This window comes from Podarcis muralis, chromosome 8 (assembly GCF_964188315.1).
Source record: "Podarcis muralis chromosome 8, rPodMur119.hap1.1, whole genome shotgun sequence".
In the NCBI taxonomy this organism is placed as follows: Eukaryota; Metazoa; Chordata; class Lepidosauria; order Squamata; family Lacertidae; genus Podarcis; species Podarcis muralis.
Genome location: NC_135662.1, coordinates 41,588,185 through 41,610,850, shown reverse-complemented (window position 1 = coordinate 41,610,850; position 22,666 = coordinate 41,588,185). Strand labels below are relative to the sequence as shown.

At 42.5% G+C, this 22,666-nt stretch overlaps 1 protein-coding gene across 3 annotated transcripts in view; it reads left to right on the top strand.

The window, feature by feature from the left end:
* ASXL3 (ASXL transcriptional regulator 3) overlaps positions 1-22,666 on the top strand; it is a 100,725-nt gene that overhangs the window by 24,333 nt on the left and 53,726 nt on the right. The window contains exon 2 of one of the 3 annotated variants that reach the window (XM_077933067.1): positions 6,453-6,517. The exons of the other annotated variants lie outside the window; for them this stretch is intronic. The gene's annotated coding sequence lies outside the window, so the exon portion shown is untranslated. The remainder of the gene's footprint in view (positions 1-6,452; positions 6,518-22,666) is intronic. 3 annotated transcript variants of the gene reach the window in all.

The following is a 22,666-nucleotide window of genomic DNA, read 5'->3' as shown; positions in this document are numbered from 1 at the left end:
GATCAGACGGTCCTTAAGATATCTTGGACCCAAGGCCCTTGTAAATTAATACAAGATCTTAGAATCTGCCCCAGTAACAAAAGCCAGTATAAGCTCAGGTCAATCACTGGAGTCCATCTGGAGCAGCCAACAAGCAATATTGAGGATGTACTGGGCCATTCGCTCAGAAATGCGTCTGAAGAAAGGAGCAAAAATGAAACAAAGGGACTGGAATCAAAGAGACTGATGTGGGTGCATGTAGATGTCGATGTCTACTCGCACCCACTTCAGTCTCTTTGATTCCAGTCCCTTATCAGCAGGGAAGGAAAGCAGTACAGTGGTACCTTGGGTTACATACGCTTCAGGTTACATATGCTTCAGGTTACAGACTCCGTTAACCCAGAAATCGTACCTCGGGTTAAGAACTTTGCTTCAGGATGAGAACAGAAATCGTGCAGTGGTGGCGCAGCAGGAGCAGGAGGCCCCATTAGCTAAAGTGGTGCTTCAGGTTAAGAACAGTTTCAGCTTAATAACAGTCCTCCAGAACGAATTAAGTTCTTAACCCGAGGTACCACTGTAATATGGTTCCTTAACTGAGGCACATGAGCTTGAGAAGCTGGCCAGAAATCTACAGGTTGACATTTGTCTGTCTGAGGAGTATGGCCATGCAGCAAGACAACTATATTGTATTAGAGATGCATGTCTACAGCTAAGGTCAAGCAAGGGAACCTACAAGAGTCTTATCTGGAAGAGAATCCCTGATTCAAATCACAGCATCCCATTCAGTTTTCTTTGCACAGCAAAGCTGCCCATTATAGTGGGGCAGTCTTTGTGGGCACTGGGTAGCTCTCAGAAAGTAGCTCTCAAAGGAAAAATGCTACAGAACAAAATGTTTTGCTTCTTCAAAAAGTGAATTGTAAGGAGGGAATCAAAAAGCTGATTGTAAGGAGGCGTTTAATTTTGTGACAGCAGCCACGAAATTAAAAGACGCCTGCTTCTTGGGAGAAGGGCAATGACAGGCCTAGACAGCATCTTGAGAAGTAGAGACGTCAGCTTGCCAACAAAGGTCCGTATAGTTAAAGCCATGGTTTTCCCAGTAGTGATGTATGGAAGTGAGAGCTGGACCATCAAGAAGGCTGATCGCCGAAGAATTGATGCTTTTGAATTATGGTGCTGGAGAAGACTCTTGAGAGTCCCATGGACTGCAAGAAGATCAAACACATCCATTCTTAAGGAAATCAGCCCTGAGTGCTCACTGGAAGGACAGATCGTGAAGCTGAGGCTCCAGTACTTTGGCCACCTCATGAGAAGAGAAGACTCCCTGGAGAAGACACTGATGCTAGGAAAGATGGAGGGCACAAGGAGAAGGGGGCGACAGAGGACGAGATGGTTGGATAGTGTTTTCGAGGTTACCAGCATGAGTTTGACCAAACTGCGGGAGGTAGTGGAGGACAGAGGTGCCTGGCGTGCTCTGGTCCATGGGGTCACGAAGAGTCGGACACGACTAAACGACTAAACAACAACAACAAGGAGGCGTGGGTTTAGGCAGACTCTTGACTGGAACGTGCCTGGAAACAACTCTGCTGTGCAAGAAGGATAAAATCTAGCTTTCAGTTTGCTCGGTGTTATGTGTATGAAATCTTCAAGAACTTCCTGCAGAATTTGCCTAGCACATACCCATCTGACGGTCTATCTATATCTGTGTGTTTACACACACACACACACACACACACACACACACACACCCCAAACCCCTGACACCTGTGTGCAGTGTGCGTGTGGGGCAGCAGGGTTCGTAGCTCCAGGCGTAAATTCAGAAGGGCGCAACTAGGCCACAGTGGTCCCAAAGGTGCCATGCATCCACATCAGTCCCTTAAAATTTTAAACAACAATAATGTAGCAGCCCGTGAGCTAATTAAGATATGTGAAAGCATTATGTGTGTAGAATTTTAGGAAATTAAAACTGCATTACACTTCCAAGAAATAAATGCAATGAAGGGACAGCGGGACAGGTTTTTTGTTTTTTTATTTGGCTTGTTTCTTTAAAGAAGACTTTAAAAAGACTTTAAGGTAAAGGTACCCCTGCCCGTACGGGCCAGTCTTGACAGACTCTAGGGTTGTGCGCCCATCTCACTCAAGAGGCCGGGAGCCAGCGCTGTCCGCAGACACTTCCGGGTCACGTGGCCAGCGTGACATCGCTGCTCTGGCGAGCCAGAGCCGCACACGGAACGCCGTTTACCTTCCTGCTAGTAAGCGGTCCCTATTTATCTACTTGCACCCGGGGGTGCTTTTGAACTGCTAGGTTGGCAGGCGTTGGGACTGAACGACGGGAGCGCACCCCGCCGCGGGGATTCAAACCGCTGACCTTACGATTGGCAAGCCCTAGGCGCTGAGGCTTTTACCCACAGCGCCACCCGCGTCCCCAAAAAAGACTTTAAACAGGGATGCAAAGAAAGCTATGGTTTCCATAGTACAATTGGTTTCATACAACACGGATATGAGATTCGGCTTCACGCTGAATGCAAGCTTAGAATTTGTCTATATGGGAATATTAAGTAATCCTGAGGCAATAGATTCCGTTTTTTGAGGGAGGAGAAATTAACCTTGAGAAACGATAGCTTCTGCATCTCTGTTGTTGAATGTCATATTCACATTCTGCTCAAAGAGTAATGCCGCTGGCTTACACACTAAAGTCAAAACTGAGGGAGGGAGGCATGACTTGTGGAATATGCAGGACCAGCCCTGCCATTATGCAGAGTGAAGCAGCTGCCTTTGGTGGTAAATACTAGAAGATGGGGGTGGTGTTACCCTCCATCGGTTTTCATCATCCTGAGCTGTGTACTGGTAGTGGTGATACTTGCTTTTTGTTGTCCTTGGCTGTCTGACTGTCCCATCTAGTCACATTTTCACAATGAGTCATAGACAATACCAATGGAAAAGGCCTCTGATAGAGTGGACAGGCAGAGGAGCAGCTATTCCAGATCACGTGCGTGTACATTGGTCATAGGGGGACATGGGTGGCCCTGGGGTCTAAACCACTGAGCCTCTTGGGCTTGCCGATTGGAAGGTCGGCAGTTAGGATACTTCAGATGGGGTGAGCTCCCATTGCCCTGTCCCAGTTTCTGCCAACCTAGCAGTTCGAAAGCATGCCAGTGCAAGTAGATAAATAGGTACCGCTACAGTGGGCAGGTAAACGGCGTTTCTGTGAGCTCTGGCACTCGTCACTGTGCCAGTAGTGGTTTAGTAATGCTGGCCCCATGACCTGGAAAGCTGTCTGTAGACAAATGCTGGCTCCTTTGCCTGAAAGTGAGATGAGCGTCACAACCCCATAGTTGCCTTTGACTGGACTTAACCGTCCAAGGGTCCTTTACCCTTTACCTTACCTTACATTGGTCATCTAATGTACTGGCATGATGGATGCTGAATGTGATAATGCCAGAAGGATAGTGTCATTATGCAACATTTCTAATATTGTGTACAGTTTTGGTTCCTGCACCTTAAAAAGGATATTGTAGAGCTAGAAAAGGTTCAGAACAGCATGTACATTGGTCATAGGGGGACGTGGGTGGCACTGTGGGTTAAACTACAGAACCTAGGGCTTGCCGATCAGAAGGTTGGTGGTTCGAATCCCCATGACTGGGTGAGCTCCCGTTGCTTGGTCCCTGCTCCTGCTAACCAGCAGTTGGAAAGCACAAAGTGCAAGTAGATAAATAGGTACTGCTCCGGTGGGAAGGTAAACGGCGTTTCCGTGTGCTGCTCTGGTTCGCCAGAAGCGGCTTAGTCATGCTGGCCACATGACCCGGAAGCTGTGCGCTGCTCCCTCGGCCAATAAAGTGAGATGAGCACCGCAACCCCAGAGTCATCCGCGACTGGACCCAACGGTCAGGGGTCCCTTTACCTTTAGAGCTAGAAAAGGTTCAGAAGAGGGTAGTGAAAATAACCAACTATACCTCTCATAATTGATGACCATTGGCCATGCTGGCTGATGGAGACTGGAATCCAACAACATTTATGAGATTATAGGTTCCCCATCTCTGACTTAATATTTAGAAATGCAATTCAGTGTAAGCAAGTCTAAAGTGATGCACAACGGGGCAAAAGATTCTAACTCCACACACATGCAAATATGGTCTGCATTTGTGGTAACTGACCAAGAAATGTGACCTTTGGATTGTAGTGGATAGCTCAATGGGGATTTCGATCCAGTGTGCAGCATCTGTGGAAAAGGCAAATTCTATGCTAGAGATCATCAGGAAAGGGATTGAAAACAAAACTAGCAATATTATAAAGATATTTTACAAATCTATGTTGAGATTGCACTTGGAATACTGTGTATCGTTCCGGTGACCTTACCTGAGAAAGGATATTGTACAGTTGGAAAAGGTTCAGGAAAAGACAGCCAAAATGATCAAGGGGCTGGTGCAACTCTTCTATAAGGAAAGATTACAAGATTTGGGGGTGTTTAGTTTAGAAAGCGTCTAAGCTAGAGACATCTCTTTTGCTGAATTTATATTGTTCTGTTCCATTTTGAATGGCTTTATAATTGTGATGGTTTTATCTACTTTTATAATTTATATTTTATTGTAACCCTGGAACCTTTTGCTGAAATCTTATAAAAATAAAAAACACAACAGAGGTGCATAAAATTATACAGAGTGTGGTGAATATGGATAGAGAGTTTTTCCCCCTACACACAGGGCTATCCAGTGAAGCTGAATGCTGGGAGATTCAGAACAGACGTAATTCTTAGTTAAAACTATGGAATTTGCAGTTATTATGCTCTTAATATTTATTTCAGTGAGTGAGTAGTGATAAGGTGTTGGGAGACAGAACTACCTGTGCTATATAACCTGCCCTGTGACCTCCTTAGGTCGCCTTCTGCCTTTGGGTGAGATGGAGAATGCTGTCCCATCACCCGTGTTGAAGTACAATTCACATGTCAGTCCAGTTGGCTTATGTGCGTGGAACTGGTAGAAGGAAGTGCCATGTTGTTCTTTGCCTCAGGAGGCAAAATATCTTAGACCTCCTCTTGAGAAATAGACAACTACCGGTACTTGAATCTCTTGAAGGTCTTCATTTGGTGGCCTGGTTGTGAAGCAAAGGAGGAGAAACTGAGTTTAGGGATAAGACATGCAATGAACATGCCCTTGTTGCAGGAAGAAAATAACCACTAGATCTAAAGTAATGAAAATACATCCTAGCACAATTCAAATTCTGTTTTTAAAAGGCTTCTTAATTTTTTGAAAAATAGTGGATTGGCAATCCCCAAAGCTCAATGTTTTGCCTGTTGTGCCTGTTTTCTGGGGCAGACCTCCCTCCATTTAGTACTACACTTTTAATTGCAACCTCACCATTCTATAGTTAGTTAAGTAGCTGTAGTGAAAAATGCATAAAGGTTAAGACAGCATGCATTGAACATATTTGGCTTGTTTGCACATAAACCATAGCTTGAAATGGAGGAGCCTCAGTAAGCTTGAGTGAAGCATCAGACTTGTACACTCCTCCTCCCTTCTCCTCCTATGCAGCTAGGAAGAGGATTTCTGCCAAGATTGCATTCAGTTTCAGATAATCTTGATTTAGTATTATTTGCAAATAGGAATCCTAGTTAAAAAAACAAAAAATTAGGTAAACAAGAGAACTTAAAGTTGGTTTGTTTAGCGACTCACCATTGTTTGTTTTATTAAACCAGGATTCCTGGTTTGTGTGTAAAGCTAAGCTGAGATTCTTTGAAAGTGAAATAGTTTTGATAGATGTCCTATTCCTTTCCACACAGGGGAAGGACAGGGGATGAGGACTATATGAGTCCACCATTTTGCTTGGTCTTGCTAAGTATTATCTGCAAAGCACTAAACCATGGTTTTGAATTTTGTGAGAACCAGCCCAATTGTCAGCAGCCAAAGGTGATCACCAGCTTGTCATTGATCTCTGAAAAGCTTTTGGTTTGCATTGATTTGAAAGGCTTCATCTCTGAATACTAATAATAGGTTTTGGTACTTCTGTTCACTCATGCAATAATTTTAGGTGGGCTTATCATAGCAATCTCTGCCTAACCATACATTATCTTGGCTAAAGTTTATTCACTGTAATTATTTTTAAGAAGCTAAAGGTCTCTTTCATTGTAATCTTAATTTAGAATAACTGGGCTTAGATATTAGACATTATTTTTGTTCAAAGTCAAACTGTAGTATGAATCTGCCAGACTTTATGGTTCACAAGTTTGTTTCTCTCTCATATCATTAAAGCATTCAGATCCTCAATTGATTGATTCTTTCCCCATGCCTCAAATATGAAGTGCAGCAGAGAGAAAATTTAAAAAGAAAAAGTCTATAAGCCAAAATAAAACCCATACATTAACATGAACATAATATTTGTTGGAAAATGCACACACATGATAGATCTATATTGTCTGAGACACACGTTTCAGGTTGTGTTTTGTTTTGTTTTTTTAATATATTTCCTGCTGCGACAATCAGTTGTAAAAAGATCCTCATCTGGCCAATCCTCTTCTCAGTATCTGGAAAGAAAAACAGCTTTTAAGGTAAACAGTTTTGGGACTGTAAAAGATTGGTGCTCTTTTTTAACTTTGCAAAAAATGTGCTTGGAATTTGAGAAGATGGTAAGATTGAAGAACGGTCTTTGTAGAACAATTATATATCAGGTTCAGCTTTGGAAAGGAAAAGCTGGTAGTTTACCTGGCACAAAGTATACAGTGACCCAGTCCCGCTAAACTTAGCTGTAAGGCTATTCAGACAGCCTTACTTCCAAACAAATGTGTATCATAAGTCCTGCTGAAACCAGCTGAAGAACTTACTGGTAGTTGTAACTGACTTGTTCCATTGCTTTCAATGGGAATTTGTCACAATTAACTAGCATGCTACGAACAGTGTGTTGCAGTGGTGGAAGACTGGCCGGTCTGCCTGTGTGCTTGAAAGCTCCTCCGCCCATATTCATTTGGATGTGACCACAGCAGGGTTACACTGACATCTGTGGCTCTGATAGGACCACCAGATACTACACAAATAAATTCCTAGGACCTCTGCTGCTGCTTTTCTGCCATTACTCTGTGACAACAAAAGTAGCAAGAGGCCCACCTCAGTGGCATGATTTATGGATATGAAGCAATCACATATTTCTATGTGTGGTGGAAAAGGCAGAAAGTTGTGTAGCTATTCTTGTGCAAATATTAAAACGCACAGCTCTGAAAGTGTGGACTATATTATAGTATGGAGTATAAAGAATCTATATGTATCTATCTGTCTCAGGTGTGTGTGTGAAATTAAAACGTGATATATAATCCTTTATATATGAGTGATTTGATTTCTGTTTCAGCTTTGTAGACTTACAGTGGTACCTCAGGTTACAGACGCTTCAGGTTACAGACTCCGCTAACCCAGAAATAGTACCTTGGGTTAAGAACTTTGGTTCAGGGTGAGAACAGAAATAGCGCGGTGGCAGTGGGAGGCCCCATTAGCTAAAGTGGCACCTCAGGTTAAGAACGGACCTCCAGAACGAATTAAGTTCTTAACCCGAGGTACCACTGTATTACACTACTTCAAATCCATGCTCTTCAAGTGACGTTTGCTTTTTTGGGGGTTGCATTTGGTTAATAATATTTATAGCAGCAAAAGAACAACCATGTGCTAAAAAAACCTATATTGAATACTGGCATTTCATGAATCCTGTAATTGTCAGCAGCACAAATTGCTACCATTACTACTATTGCCGCTCCTTTCAAGGATGGGTTGTTTCATGATTTTTTTAAAAAATATACTTCAGAAGGAGGGGGAGAGAACCTAATATCTGAATGGTGTTGATGGGCCAATGTTGGGTGGATATAGCACATGTCATATATTATTTGGGCACAAAATCTCGGGTACTTAAGGCACAATATTTATTTTATTTACTTCCTAATTGATTACACATTTTTTGTGTGAATTTCAAGGCAGTGTATATGGGCTTCTACATACAGGCCAAACTCAGACCTGCTAAGGTTTAAGCAACTTGCTTCATCATGCGCATTCGAGTTCTTTGGAAAAAGGATGGTAATTGATAGCTGCTATGGTACGGGACACGGATGGCGCTGTGGGTTAAACCACAGATCCTAGGACTTGCTGATCGAAAGGTCAGCGGTTCGAATCCCCGCGGCATGGTGAGCTCCCGTCGTTCGGTCCCAGCTCCTGCCAACCTAGCAGTTCGAAAGCAACCCTGCAAGTAGATAAATAGGGACCGCTTTATAGCGGGAAGGTAAACAGCGTTTCCGTGTGCAGCCCTGGTGCTGGCTCGCCAGACGCAGCTTCGTCACGCTGGCCACGTGACCCGGAAGTGTCTTCGGACAGTGCCGGCTCCCGGCCTCTTGAGCGAGATGAGCACACAACCCTAGAGTCGGTCACGACTAGCCCTAATGGGCAGGGGTACCTTTACCTTTACCTTTATGGTAACTTTAGTAGTTGCATGGTTATGTACAAATGTCTCTATTTTATTGTGACAATTACAAAATATTTCTGACAAATGTTAGCCAACGCCATCAAAATCAACATAACCACCAACTATCTTCTTGGTTGCTATGGAGGGTTGAAGATATGAAGCTGGCGTACCAGTTCATTTGTCTCTCTAGCCCAGTGTTGTTTACTCTGACCAGGACTCACTATCCAGGGTCTCAGGAAAGCGTCTTTATCAGCTCTGCTACCTAAGAACCATTTAACTGGAAATGTTGAGGACCATATGCATGCGGTGCATGTATTGTACTGCTGAGCCAAGACCCCTCTGTGGAAGGTGAACACAAAGACAAAAAGAGTAAGAGTTGTCACACTGTGAATTTCAGATGCTGGCAATATTTTCAGGCTTTTCTTCTTGCTGTCCATTTCCTCTTCCTTATTAAAGTAGCAATCTGTTTTTACTTTTCCATGATTTTCTAAAAAACTAATACGATCTCAGAAACCAAGAGGGAACACCCTACATATTTGGGGAGGTTGTTTCTGTTTGGTTCCTTCCTCCTGCTTTGCTCTGTATGTGGAACAATGATGCAAGATAGTTTTGAATGCACACTCTTATGAATTATGCACTAGTGGCCAAAATTGTGGAAAGCTTTTGGAAAAAGTGTATTTCCGAGATGTGATGGCTCATAACACCTGATTGGCTCTCTAAACACTTATACTCATCAGCTACATTCAGACGAAGGAAAGCTACTGCATATCAACCTAAGCAAGTTGTGTTTCCTTTTTCTGGTTATTTGGCTATAACTTTTGATAGAATACAGATAATTGAACAAACTTTGTTTCATTGCATTCTTCATTGAATTATATTTCCATTGATACATATTTGTATCAAAAGCTGGTGTTATGATCCATCAGACCTCAGAAATACACTTTTTCCAAAAGGTTTCCACAATTTTGGCCACTAGTGTATAATCTTTTGAGTGGTCATAAGAGATAAGCAACGCCTAAGGATTATATATTCTCAGTCTGCAAAATATCAGGTGATAAGGTGACCTGGTTGGTTCAGTGAAATCTTGGAACAAGTTGCCCTGATACGATGCAATAAATGAACCTCAGTGCTGTTCCATGTGGGAAGCTGTTTCACAGAAACACTTTCTCCATGGCGTTATCCTCCCACACAGTTTAATTTTGGGGGCATCAATGCACCACAAGTGAGCATATGAATTTGGGTTTCAGTCTATTATTTTAACCGACCAAAGAGTATTAACCAAAGGCGACAGGAATTTTATTACAATTTGCCAAACTGCAGACCATAACATGCAGCATACAGCAATTACATAATATAAGGCATCAATGATTTAAAGAAAGGGAGTCAGAATTCATAAGTATTGTCTGCTCCCTCATACCTAGCTTAACTTCCATTAGACTTCTGAATCTCCAGTGCAACTTATTGCAATATCATCTTGCTCTCTCTTTCTAATCTTTCTTGCAGCCAGAGCATTAAGCACCACTTATGTGTCATAAATCTGTTTGGGTCACACAAAAGAAAGTGAAAGTGTTACTGCCATAGTAAGCCTGCTTCCAGGAATTAGCAAAGGTTTCAGGAAACGATCTGTTGGATCCACATTTAATGGGGAGATTAGCAAGTAATGTACGGTGTCTTCCGCTTGAGGTTGGCCACATATGCAGAGTCTGTCGTCATATGGAACCTTATTATAGCAGCCATCCAAGATGCTGTGGGCATCATTTGGAATATGTGCTCCATAAAGGCATTTCTTAATGCAGCAGGCATGAGTCTGTTCAAATAAGATGCTCTGAAATGCTCCATTTTCAGAAATGGGAACCATGGCGAGAATCTATAATTCCTGATTAAATGCAAATCCCTTCTGGATTCTATCCAGAAGAGCCAATCCCAAAGTTGTCTCTTATTCATGATCAGAGCAGAATCCAAGTCTCAAAAGTAATAACTCTAAGGTTTTGACATATGGACTTCCAGTGTTGATTATTACTGCATTTCATATAAAGCAAAGGCAGGAAAATGTTCAGTTGGAAGAGTTGCAGTTTGTTTGAGGTAACTTAGCTGGGCACAGTCAGCTCTTGCCTTGATTGTTTGCCATCCAGATTCTGTACATGAGAGAACTCTGGAAATTGCTGAAGGGGGGGGGGGAATTGTTTCAGAAGCCATGTCTATTATTCAGATGAGGGGGTGTGTGTGTGTTAAACCTTGTAGTCATGTGGGCTCCTTGTGTCATGTGGAAGAATAATGATATGTGACAAGTTTGAGCAAGTTAAAGTGATTGTGTTTCAAGATAATTGCATGAAAAAGAAAGTGTAAAGAAGCTTTAGGTTGACCCAAGAAAGCAGAGACTTTTATCTCATTACCAGTTCTGATACAGCTGCTGAATCTAAGGATGGCTGGGGACTCTGCGCCCCATCTGCTTAATCATTGATTTATTTCTGAGCTTTTGTCTGTTTCAGATGTTTCTTGACATCCAGGGCAGCAGAAATTCTTCAAAATTGCTTCAGTTGAAGAAAACTTACCAAATTTATGATTACTCAGTCTCTTGTGTAGAACTATTGAAGACAGCAGCGTAAATGATCCAGTTTACCTAGGACTAGGTCATGATTTGAGAAAGACTGTTTAGCTCAAACAAGAGGATTCCTGAACAGAAGATTGCAGCTGTTGTAATCTTCCTCCAGTCCTCCTGCTGCTGCTGCACTGCCTTGAACTAAGCCATAATTTGACTTAGTATGTCATCCAAACCTGGGCTCATGTTTTATCTCCTCCAGACAAACCATGAGCTGTGGTTTGTCTGGAGCGAAACAAACCATGAGCCTGGGTTCTAACAGCATGCTAATACAAAACATGTTTAGCTTATGTCAATACAACAGGACCAGGGAAAGGGTGCAGCAACTGCACTGTTCCTGAGGACTATATTTTTGTGCGTTAGTGCTGTGCCATGGCTTTGGCTTAGCATGATGTGAGCACCAAACCCTCATTTCAGTTTCCTGATGCCAGGCATGATCTGAATCAGCTGCTGCACAACTCACTGGCACCAGCCCTCCTCTGATGCTCAAGCAAGCAATGAGTGTTTGGTGGTAAGAGCTGGGAGACAGTGGTGATTAGGTTGCTGGGCAGTGATGGCAGCCAATTTTTTGTATGGGGCTGCAGATTACTCACTTGACAAGGAGGAAGGAGCAGGAAGGGAAATATGACCAGTAACTGCCAGTACTGTATGGGGAAAACAGATGTTGAAAAGCAGTGAGGCGAGAGACCAGACCAGTCCCATAATGGTGGTATACTCCCTGCTCTTACACTGTTGTGGGACTACATGAACTGATGCTAGCCCCATGCAGAGGTGAGAACAGCCAGGTACACTTGCCCCAGGCATTGGAGGACTAAGTTGGCTGGGGGGTGCTGTCAGGGGGCCTGCTGGATTTATGCTGTCATGCTAAGAATGCCCCATGCTTCCCAGTCGACCAGGGACTTAATGGGCGAAATGGCCATAGGTGATATGCCCATGCTTGTCTGTATGTACTGCAAGGCTTTGATAGTAAAATCTGGACCTGCGTTATTGCACACTAGTGTGCAGAGTTTGATCAGATTAGGTGGTGGTGCTGTGGTGCTGCATCTCATGAAAAAGACTCACTCCAGGCCTCAGAGAAGCTTGGCATGGGCCTGTCTGATGCAGTAGGCTCATGTTCTTATGTTCTTTTAATTTCTTTTTTAAAAATACACAAATCACTAATCCCAGAGCAGTTAACTTTCAACAATATTATGTACAAGATGGAAAGACCTTTTTTTTTATTTTAATGTGCTTTTCAAATCTACAAATATATAGAGAAGTGGTGTAGTACAAAAACAAAACAAACCCCAGTTGTGGACTAATAAAATTATGGGAATATATTCAATGCTGCCGCAGCAGATTTCTTTTCTCCTCTTGACCAGATTTCAGGACAAGGAGTCCTAGACCTAATTTAATCGTGGCCAATGATTTCGATAGGTCTACTCTGAGTAACAGTAGCATTGAATACCACCCTAAGTAAATGTATAGGACACACACACACACACACACACACCACACACACACACACACACACACACACACACACACATGAATGATACTGAATTGTGAAGATGTGACCTTACCAAATCCTAACATTTAATGCAGTGAATGGAAATGTAGATAAACACTGGGTTGGATCTTGACTTCATTACCATTGAGATAGTTCCGAAGCAATGGGAGGGAGTGTTGTTGTGAGGTGCAGGATGCGGGGCAAGATATGAAATGGGAGGCAGTTCCAAATGTCAGGGGTCCCCACACAAAATGCCCAGTTCCTAAATTGTACAGCAAAGGTCACCAGTCTTTTTTAGCCAGTGGGCACATGGGTAACAGTCACAAAATAAAACAAAATGGCTGCCACACCTAAAAGAACAGAAAGAGAAATGGGAGCACAAAATGGTGCAGGCATCCCCTGCCCTGCATTAGTGCTCCCAACAAATGGTAAATAAGGCAGCTACACCAGCCACTGCCACAATCAGAAAGAGAAGCTCTTTGCATCTCTCCTTGGTTCATAATAGAAAGCAGGGTGGGTGACCAATTGTGGAATCCAGTGAAATGTGGACATATTTCAGAGGGTTGTATACCATGTAGGAGTGGCTAAGCCAGTGGATCAGGAACTGAGCAGGGAGAGCAAACAGCAAGAAGAAACAGTGCATTGTAGATTTTTGAGATAATAATAATAATAATAATAATAATAATAATAATAATAATAATAATAAATAATTTTATTTATATCCCGCCCTCCCCAGCCGAAGCCGGGCTCAGGGCGGCTAACAACAATAAAACAGTACAACAGTACAGCATAAACAACATTCTAAAATCATTCATTATAAAAATTAATTAATTCAAGCCACTGACAACTATTGGGCCAAAGCTCCGCGAAGATTGCCGAGGGAGGGAGTCAGGCTGTGCCCTGGCCAAAGGCCTGGTGGAACAGCTCTGTCTTGCAGGCCCTGCAGAAAGATGTCAAGTCCCGCAGGGCCCTGGTCTCTTGTGACAGAGTGTTCCACCAGATCGGAGCCACAGCCGAAAAAGCCCTGGCTCTAGTTGAGGCCAGCCTAACTTCTCTGTGGCCTGGGACCTTCAAGATGTTTTTATTTGAAGACCGTAAGTTTCTCTGTGGGGCATACCAGGAGAGGCGGTCCTGTAGGTACGAGGGTCCTAGGCCGTATAGGGCTTTAAAGGTTAAAACCAGCACCTTAAACCTGATCCTGTACTCCACCGGGAGCCAGTGCAGCTGGTATAGCACTGGGTGAATGTGATCTCGCAGCGAAGACCTCGCAAGGAGTCTCGCTGCAGCATTCTGCACCCGCTGGAGTTTCTGGGTCAGTCTCAAGGGCAACCCCACGTAGAGCGAGTTACAATAATCCAGTCTGGAGGTGACCGTCGCGTGGATCACAGTGGCTAGGTCAGGGCGAGAGAGGTAAGGAGCCAACTGCTTAGCTTGGCGGAGATGGAAAAATGCCGCCTTTGTTATAGCTGCAATCTGCGCCTCCATGGAAAAGGAGGTGTTGAAGATTACACCCAAACTCTTAACGGACGGTGCTGGCACTAATTGCGCCCCCGCAAGAGATGGGAGTTGCCCCCCCAATCCCATATCGCCCCGTCCCAGCCACAGGACCTCTGTCTTCGAAGGATTTAGCTTCAACTGGCTCCCACGTAACCATCCGGCCACAGCTTCCAAACATCTGGTCAGTGTGTCTGGGGCCGAGTCAGGATGGCCATCCATCAACAGATAGAGTTGGGTGTCATCGGCATACTGATGGCAACCCAGCCCAAAACTCCGAACCAGCTGGGCGAGGGGGCGCATAAAGATGTTGAAAAGCATCGGGGAGAGTATCGCACCCTGAGGCACTCCACACACCAAGGAGTGCGCGATGACAATTCCCCCCCAAGCGCCACCCCTTGATATTTACAGAAGTTTTATGGGCAACATAAGAGCCAGTGGTGGACACACTGTTGTCTGCAGGTGCCACATTGGTGACCCCTGTTATATGGAATGGTCCTCCTTATGAAATGCTGTCCTGCAGAGCACAGTTGGGTATATAAGAGGTGAGACAATCTTTTAAGCAAGGGCATTGTGTCTCGTTTCACTGCTTGAGGTGAAATAGGAAGTACCGTCCTGCCCAGCCACTGCCACCACTGCACTCCCTTTGCTTCCTTTGGAGAAGCGGTGCTAGCATTAGCACTGTTTTCCTTCCTGTGAGATCTCACTGATTTCCAGCAAGATCTCACTGAAATCTCACGACATCTCATGAGATCTTGCTGGAAACTGGCGCCAATGCCAGTGCCGCTTTTCCACTGGCACCATTTCTCCACCAGCCCTGCTTCTCCTGTGGTAGAGGTGGCAGGGCAGGTGGGCCTTCTCAATGGCTTCTGCCACCTAAGGCGGTGCCTTCACCCTGCCTTATGGTTGGGCTGGGCCTGCTTTTAGGTATTATAACAATATTTATTAATTAAAATAAACTTTAAATTGATTTTCTTAATCTGTAGATCAATCAACAGTAAAACTGATTAGTGTGGATAAACTGTGATATTTTAAATATATAAACATGATCCCCCAATTTTTTTTTAAAGAAAATTAAGAACTAAAAGGAACAGAATTAGCTCATTTTTAAGGTTTTAGAGGTTGAAAGCCTTCCTTTACAGAATTAACTTTAAAAATGGATGCAGAACTGCTCAGCAAAATGATATTGATATGGATCATATGCACTTCCAACTTTCAGCGTAAATGAGACACTTTAAATGCTTGTTATATTTAAAGCTTGCTACTGGGGATATTCATATTACTCCCTGAATTTTACAGCTGGTTTTCTTTCTTGCTGTGAGATCAAATTGCTTTAGCTTCTCTTTGCTTATTCTGGAGCTGGAAAGCATTGCTGTAACTTGCTGAGAACAATTTTCCTTAATTCTGTGCAGGATATTATTGGAAGCAAGTAATTTTTAGATGAACTGTGTAGAAATCTCCATCTTGCATGTACAGTGAACAGTTTGACATACCTGCTGCATTATTTTAGTCTGAACTTTTAATTTTAAAAAGTACTTGGGGAAAAAGGGGGTTAGTCCAATAGGCAAAAATTAAAACATCCTTCCTTGCTGGATGATACAAGTCCTCGATTCTACACTCATAGCTCCTTCAAACTTCATGTGCCTTAGAAACAACAATTCACTAATCCTGAAAAGAAATATATAGCTTATTATGCTTACTGCTTATTGGAGTGTTTGAGCGTTGGATGAGGAAGATATTATTAAGGTCATTGCATTAAGTTTAAAAGACACTGTAATATATTTGCTACTAATAAGTAAAACAAAACTTGTTGAACTGGAATATGAATTATATATCTTACTTTCATATACATGCATACTATTCATCTGAGTTGAACTTCAGGGGCCTTGTTCATATAGCTATCCGAAAATATATGTTCCTGTATTATCATGTCATAACCTTGTATCAACATGAGTCTTTAAGATGCTACAGTAAATCAAATCTTTCTCATTGTGCTGAAACATAGCTATTGGTGTTAATGTATTGTTATGTTTTACTCCTTAGGGCTGCTACTCCTGTTTGCTTTGCTTGCCCACACCACCCATCCAGCCCTCTTGCCAAAATTACTTCTCTCCCTTGGAGTTCACCCAAAGCCTCTTTTTATCCTCCTCCTCCTTCCCTTACCCATGGGGAAGTGTAAAGGGGAAGGGCAGGGAGGAGCCAGCCTGGAGATCTGGCTCCTGGAGGCAGGAGACCCAGGGCTGACAGCCTGAGAAGCCAGTGGAGGTGATGGGGCAGGCTGCTGCAGCCTGTTATGGCTTTCCCTCTGGGACTCACCTGGGCTGCCCATCCACCATGTCTTGTCACTCTGTAGTTTGCAGTGCCACCTGTCTGTGGTCAAGCAAAGTGCAGCGTGACAGCATTCTTGCATTTTTATGTGTGTAGAACAACAAAGGTTCTGCCTTGTAAATGGATCATTAAGGTGATAGTCAACTAACTCCTGCTCAGGTGAGACCCATTTAAGTTACTTAAGCCCAGTGATTTCAACTCTTGAGTATGATGAACACTGGATACCCAGGGCTGCAGTCCTGTCAGCTTCATTTAACTCAATGAGACCCTGTGATGAGTAGCCACTGTATAGGGTTGCATTGTTCAGCTTTGCAGGCAATAAGAAATATTACTAGCTCAAAGTTCGTTGCCTGCCTATCTATGTATGTGTCTAAGGGAAGCCCAGCATGTTTTAAGGGTGTGGTTTTTTTGGGGGGGGGGGTGTCGCTTAAAATATATTTCTGTAGTATTACAAGTTTGGGTTAATCTCAGGAAGTATTTGTGCTGCTTGAATATTTTTAGTTTCATGTAAAGAATGGCCAGCTGCTTTCAGTGTGAACTAATGAATGGGCTCACAAGTCAGTGAAGCACCCAGTGACATGAGCATAGCCAAATAAGGTGTGGCAAGGTGTGTAGATTAAATTGGAAAGCATTGTGGATTATACGCCTGGGTAAACAGAAAATTTGGCTAAAAACTCTGAATGAGCCCTCCTGAAATGAACCCAAGGTTTTCTGATCTTTGAAAGCCCTAAGACGTTTACATGGTGTTTAAAAAATGAAACAGTAGAGGCACAGCCACACAAGTCTCTCAACACGGCAACATAGAGATGTTCCCTGCACAAAGGCTGACCATTGGTCTATCTAGTTGACCATTACTGCAGTGCTGACTGGCAAGCAGCTCTCCAGAACTTCAAACAGGAGTCTTTGCCAGGCATTCCTAGAGATGTTAGGAGTTAAACCTGGACCTTTTGCATACAGAGCACATCCTGTGCCACTGTGTCCTTCCCCATAGACTCCAAATACTCCAGACAAAAGAAATGCTTTCTATTTCTCAAAGAGAGAGATTTTCCTGGGGGTTGGGGGAGGTTGAGGAAAAAGAATGAAATTTTGTAAACCGAAGGTAGAACTGAACAGCTGTTTTCTCATGGGCTGCAAAGCTGAGCAGTGTAGCAAAAGGGGGTGGGGAATCGGCTTGATTTCATCTCCTGCATTTGGGCTTTCAAAACGTTTGGTTTTGAAATCGGTAGAGTAACCTTCTAGATCAAAATGCTGTTTCACCAGGTAAAGCACTTATCTTAACTAATAGGATTCAGAATGATGAAAGGTTGAGGAAATTTATCTTGGCATGTTTTCTTCTGATGTTAGGAAAATGTTAAATGCCTTATCTGATTTTAATCCATACAGTACAGCATACTAATAACAGGCTAGGCTGTGCAAGCAGAGTGACTTCATTACAGGCAGATTCAATATATCAACACTTAAAAGGGGAAAAAGCCACTGTACAATATATCCCTTCTAGGTATATTTCTCTAAGGTACTTTCTCCATCATTATGTGAGGGGCTACATACAGCTGAAATGACAGGAAGGAACAGCTGATCTTGCTTCTCACCATGCCATCAGCTGGTTCTGTTACAATATAGAAGAGATTCAGGGAGCAGTCTCAGCTTTGTCAGGGGACCAGGAGATTAGAGCTGAGATTGGAAGATGAGGACAAAATGTGTCTGTGGGCCTGTGGCAAAGATCAAGAGGAGGCAGAAGTGATTACTATAAAGACAATGCAAGAAGCATCTCTAGTTTTGGTGACTACAGTTTCTTCAGTTTATTTTTCTGCAGTTGGTGAGCATTGAAATTTTTGGGGAGACAGAGACCTGATTTGTCTGTAATGCTAAACCAAACCACGGCTTTGTGTGGATGGGCAAAGATATGGGTTCCTAGAGAGAAGATCACAGCTGCTTGCCTCTTTATCTGGTCTTGTGAGCTAAGTTGTTGTTTGCCTTCACATTACACAAGGATCCAGGCTCATGGTTTATCTTGCTCCAAACAAAGGTTTGTTCTATGGCTTACCTCCCATGGTTTGTCTGGGGGAGGTGCCTGGGTTAGGACACAATGCTAAGCCAAACCATGGCTTGGCTCACAGCAGTGTGGAAGCAACAGGACTGGAAGAGGAGCAAAGCAGCCATGATCTTATTTCCAAAAACCTGCATGTTTGCATGATCACACAAAGGATGGTTTTGGCTTTGAGTTGTGTATGAAGTGAACTAGAATTTGTGCTGTGGGGCTGACCCTGCCATACAGGAGGATGAGTCAACCTGATTTAGGCAGCACCATGAGGAGGGAGAGGTGAAGTGGTGTCTGAATGATGCAATGAGGCTTTCTAGACATCATTTGGCAAGGCATTTGGGCTCTGCTTTAGGTAGCAAAAGGTTTTGCTGGGTTGGCAATGCTGGCAGGGCTTCCCTTAGCTCAGCCTAATGTTTTCTGAGAAAAAGGAAAGGAGATAAAAGAAGGGTGCATTTGCAGTTGGGTACATGTTGCACAATCTTTTTGTGGTTTTATGTAAAAGATTAAATGCTCCCTATTACAGTTTACTCTACTGGTGCTTATTATGAAAAGTTGCTGATACAGACAAGTGCTGTTACCTGTTTTCCACAGCTTTGCTGCTGCTGCTTTTTTAACCGGTAATGTGAACAAAAGCATTTCACAAAAATACCTCTGGTACAGTGGGATTGCAGTGCAGTAACTTTTGGTATTCTAAACGTTCTGTGCAGAAACTAGTTATGCAATTAAAAATGGAGCCTTTGAAATGATAGTGGCATGGATGATTTTTAAGCATTGCTTAGGAAAGTAATTTCTAATTTTGCTTATTATTAAAAAAGCAAGAAAAGATGCTTGGAAGCTACTTCAGCAGGACAAACAGTGCCTTTTTCTGTTTTGCTAGCAAAGCGTTAGCCTTTGGGGACTTTTCAACTTTATCGTTCTATAAAACCTCATTTAATTTTCAAATGGCCACTGTAAAGCATTCTTTACTGTTTTTTTTTCCATGCTACGTATAATAGCAACACTTTTGACTGCCAAGAGTTTATGTTGTCAAAGGGTTCTCTGTGCTCATCTCAACAATAGTCATTTATTTTCCCTTGTTCTGTTTTTACCTTCTGGCAAAAAAAGGGCTGCCATATCTTTTATAGTGCTGTTTCTGGAAACCATGCCAAACGCAAATAGCATTTTGTGGAAATTATCACTTGGATCTTCCCAAAGCAGAGAATGAGAGAGGTGAATAGAATGGATGTTTTAAATATTTTAAAAATGGGCATTTCTCCAAAACCACATTTTTACTTATTTATTTCTAAAGCATATACTCTGCCTCCCAGCGTAAGTTAGCATGGCTGGACTTTGATCCTTCAAATTTCAGTGGCGATTTGTACGAGGCCAAAATTCAGTGCTGCCTTTCGCTTTCTGTTCTGCTCCCTTCACTATGTCATGGTTGCAAAGCCATGTGGTGCCCTCTAGGCTCGGCGCTCAGTGCTGCAGAACTGGTTGTGCTGCCCTAAATCCACCTCAATAAATTAGCAGTATGTAAATTAGCTTACAACTGACCGTGTACTTGCTAATATTAAATCCAGAAGATTAAAGAGCACTGTTAGTGCAGTTTTCACAGTAGAGATTGCACTGGATCAGTTTAGATGATTTGTAGGTCCCATCGAAACAAACAATAGTTTGCTGCAGTGGTGGCTGGTAACATTTTGGTTTGGTAGGCTGCAATTTTGTACTTTGCTGTTTTCATCACAAGAGCACTCATTTAGGAAAGTGTGCCATTACAGATGTGCCATTGTCTCCTTTCTACCCCCCCCCCATGAATTATTCTCTGCACTTCTATGGACAGGTAAAGAGTTTTCATGAAAGAGGGCCCAAGTATGATTTTCAGACAAGATTGATTCCATACCTCTTGTTTAGTAATTAAGCCACACCATATGACTTAAGTTTTTTGAATCCATCTGTTGCCCAAAAAACTAAAGACACAAAACTTTTAAAAAGTGATGAAAACTTGCTTCCACTTGCATAGTTTTCTTCTCTCCCAAAAGCAATTTAACTATTCATTATTCAAAATACTTCTGTTTCTTTTCTTTTTTTTTTTAAGTATTCCACCCCATCCAAAAAAGATTGTTTAATTTGAGCCATGGCACATCAGAGCACATCAAAACATATTTGAAATGCATGGCTCAGTGAAGTTAATGATCTCTGTCCATGTGGAGAGTTAATATCTTCCAGGTGTGGATAAGGATGTGGAGTCACATTCTGATAGGCATAGAGCCCAAACATTTCATTGTGGAACTTCCCTGAGAAACTCACAAAAGAGCAAGGTAGAAATAATTGTGACATCATTTCCCAACATTCAAGATATATTACCCACTAGAGGTAACAGCTCTCTGAAAAGCTAGTCATGGGTTCAACCAAAAATTCCAGCTTGACTCCAAAAAAGGTAACCAACTAATCCCAGGCTGAAACTGAGGCAAGGGACAACGGCTGTCTGTGCAAAGCTCCAAATAAGCCGTGGGAGGCAGGCAGCCTGACCTTAAATAAAGAAGCGCTGCCACCCACCTAATGGACCAAAAGGCTCCATGTAACGGGGGGTGCTAATGTGTTCCCTGTCAAGTGGCCATTCCGACTTTAGAAGGGCCTTTGGTCTAGAGCAGCAGGTCTCTTCTTATGCCCTTGGCAAAATTCATCACCCCCTTCTGCCCTGATCATGAGGCAGCAGGAGTTTCGATAGTAGCACATCTGCCATGCCAGTCCCCCCAACGCCACTTATGATCACTCTGTAGATAGAGGTTATTGTTGTATGGAGGTGATATATAGCCACAAATGTAAAAGCACTATTATTCAGAAAGCCAATTGGAATTATGCCTTGCTAGGGATTTTTTTAAAAAAACCAGGTAGCTTATCCAGTCCCTGCTTTGTTTAAATATCATTTACTGTGATGATTTTTGACCCATACAAATGGTAAATAACCACACATATATATTAAAAATAATAATAAGGAGTCCAAACACTGTATGGAGTACAGTGTCTTCCTGCTTACAATTATCTTACAGAATATTTGCTATGGTGTGAACTACCCGCTCCTTCAGTTGTGAGCATAAATCAGCCCTGAAAGATTTCTGGTGGCTGGCAGAACCATCCCAGAGGACCCCTTTATTTTACACTTTAATCGTAATTGTAATACTAAAGTTAGCGTGTTTATGTGTATATTTAGCAAAGTACACAATCAGCATGTCTACAGATGTGCACACAGCCTTTCCTCCTGCTGCTATACATAGTCATTCCTGACCAACTAGTAAAACTGTAATTCTCAGGAATTTTTAGGATTATAAAAATATTTTAGTTTCGATAGATTTTAACATTAATTTTATTTTAAAAGAACTTGAAAGCCCTTCTTTTTGCATCATATGTAAGTAGATGCCTTTGTTAGAAAATGATAAGCATTCAGTGATTTCGTGAACCAGGAGCTGTTCTTAGAGAACAATCCTATGCATATTTACTTGGGAGTGAGTCCCACTGTGTTCTTTGTGTCATTAGCATGTGTTTAGGATTGTACTCTAAGCCCTGTAAGTGATCTCTTGTGTACAGAGAGCTGAGGAGCATTATTTGTATTGCACAGGACAGTGCCATTTCTGGAAAGCTGTGTATTCAGTGCAGTTGTAGAAGACTTTAATTTGCTGATAATTTTTAAAACAAGGTGTTGGGTACACCGCTAAGCACCCATTAGGATAAAGAAGGATGCTGTAATTAAAAGTACTACAGCACCTTTGAACAAAATTCTGCCCTGCTTTCCTTACAGTGTTTTTCATTGCGTAACCCATATAAATAAGTTCTGTTTGTACTGATTTCCTTTCCTTCAGTTCTTTTATATTTTCTTTTTTTAAAAAAATGCAGGGTAACTGAATTCAGGGAGCCTGGTTCCCGCCCTGCTCTGTTTTGATTACCTTAATCAGCTCCTGCTGCACAGCCCAGCAGAGGGAGCTCAAAGGCACCAGATGCTAAAGGCTTTTTTCCCTGCAAGGGAGCATGAACAAAAGCTTGAGACGAATAGTGCATTTATTTGTAGGAACCCAGCATGCAGACCATTTAAAAGGGAGAGAGTTCAGAATTGAAATAGGTTTTCAGAAATACATGATTGCAGCAGATAAGTTGATGGCTTATTTAGAATTAGGAAGGAAATCTGAAATATTGTCTAACTAGATTTTTGTTTTTTTGTTTTGTTTTCTTCCATGTTTTGCATCTGGTGGGGTTCTGGCAACTGTTCTTCATTATAGAAAGTAAGTTTGTATTAATAGCTTCTTGGATGCATTTTTGTTTTAATTTTTGTGTGTGTGAA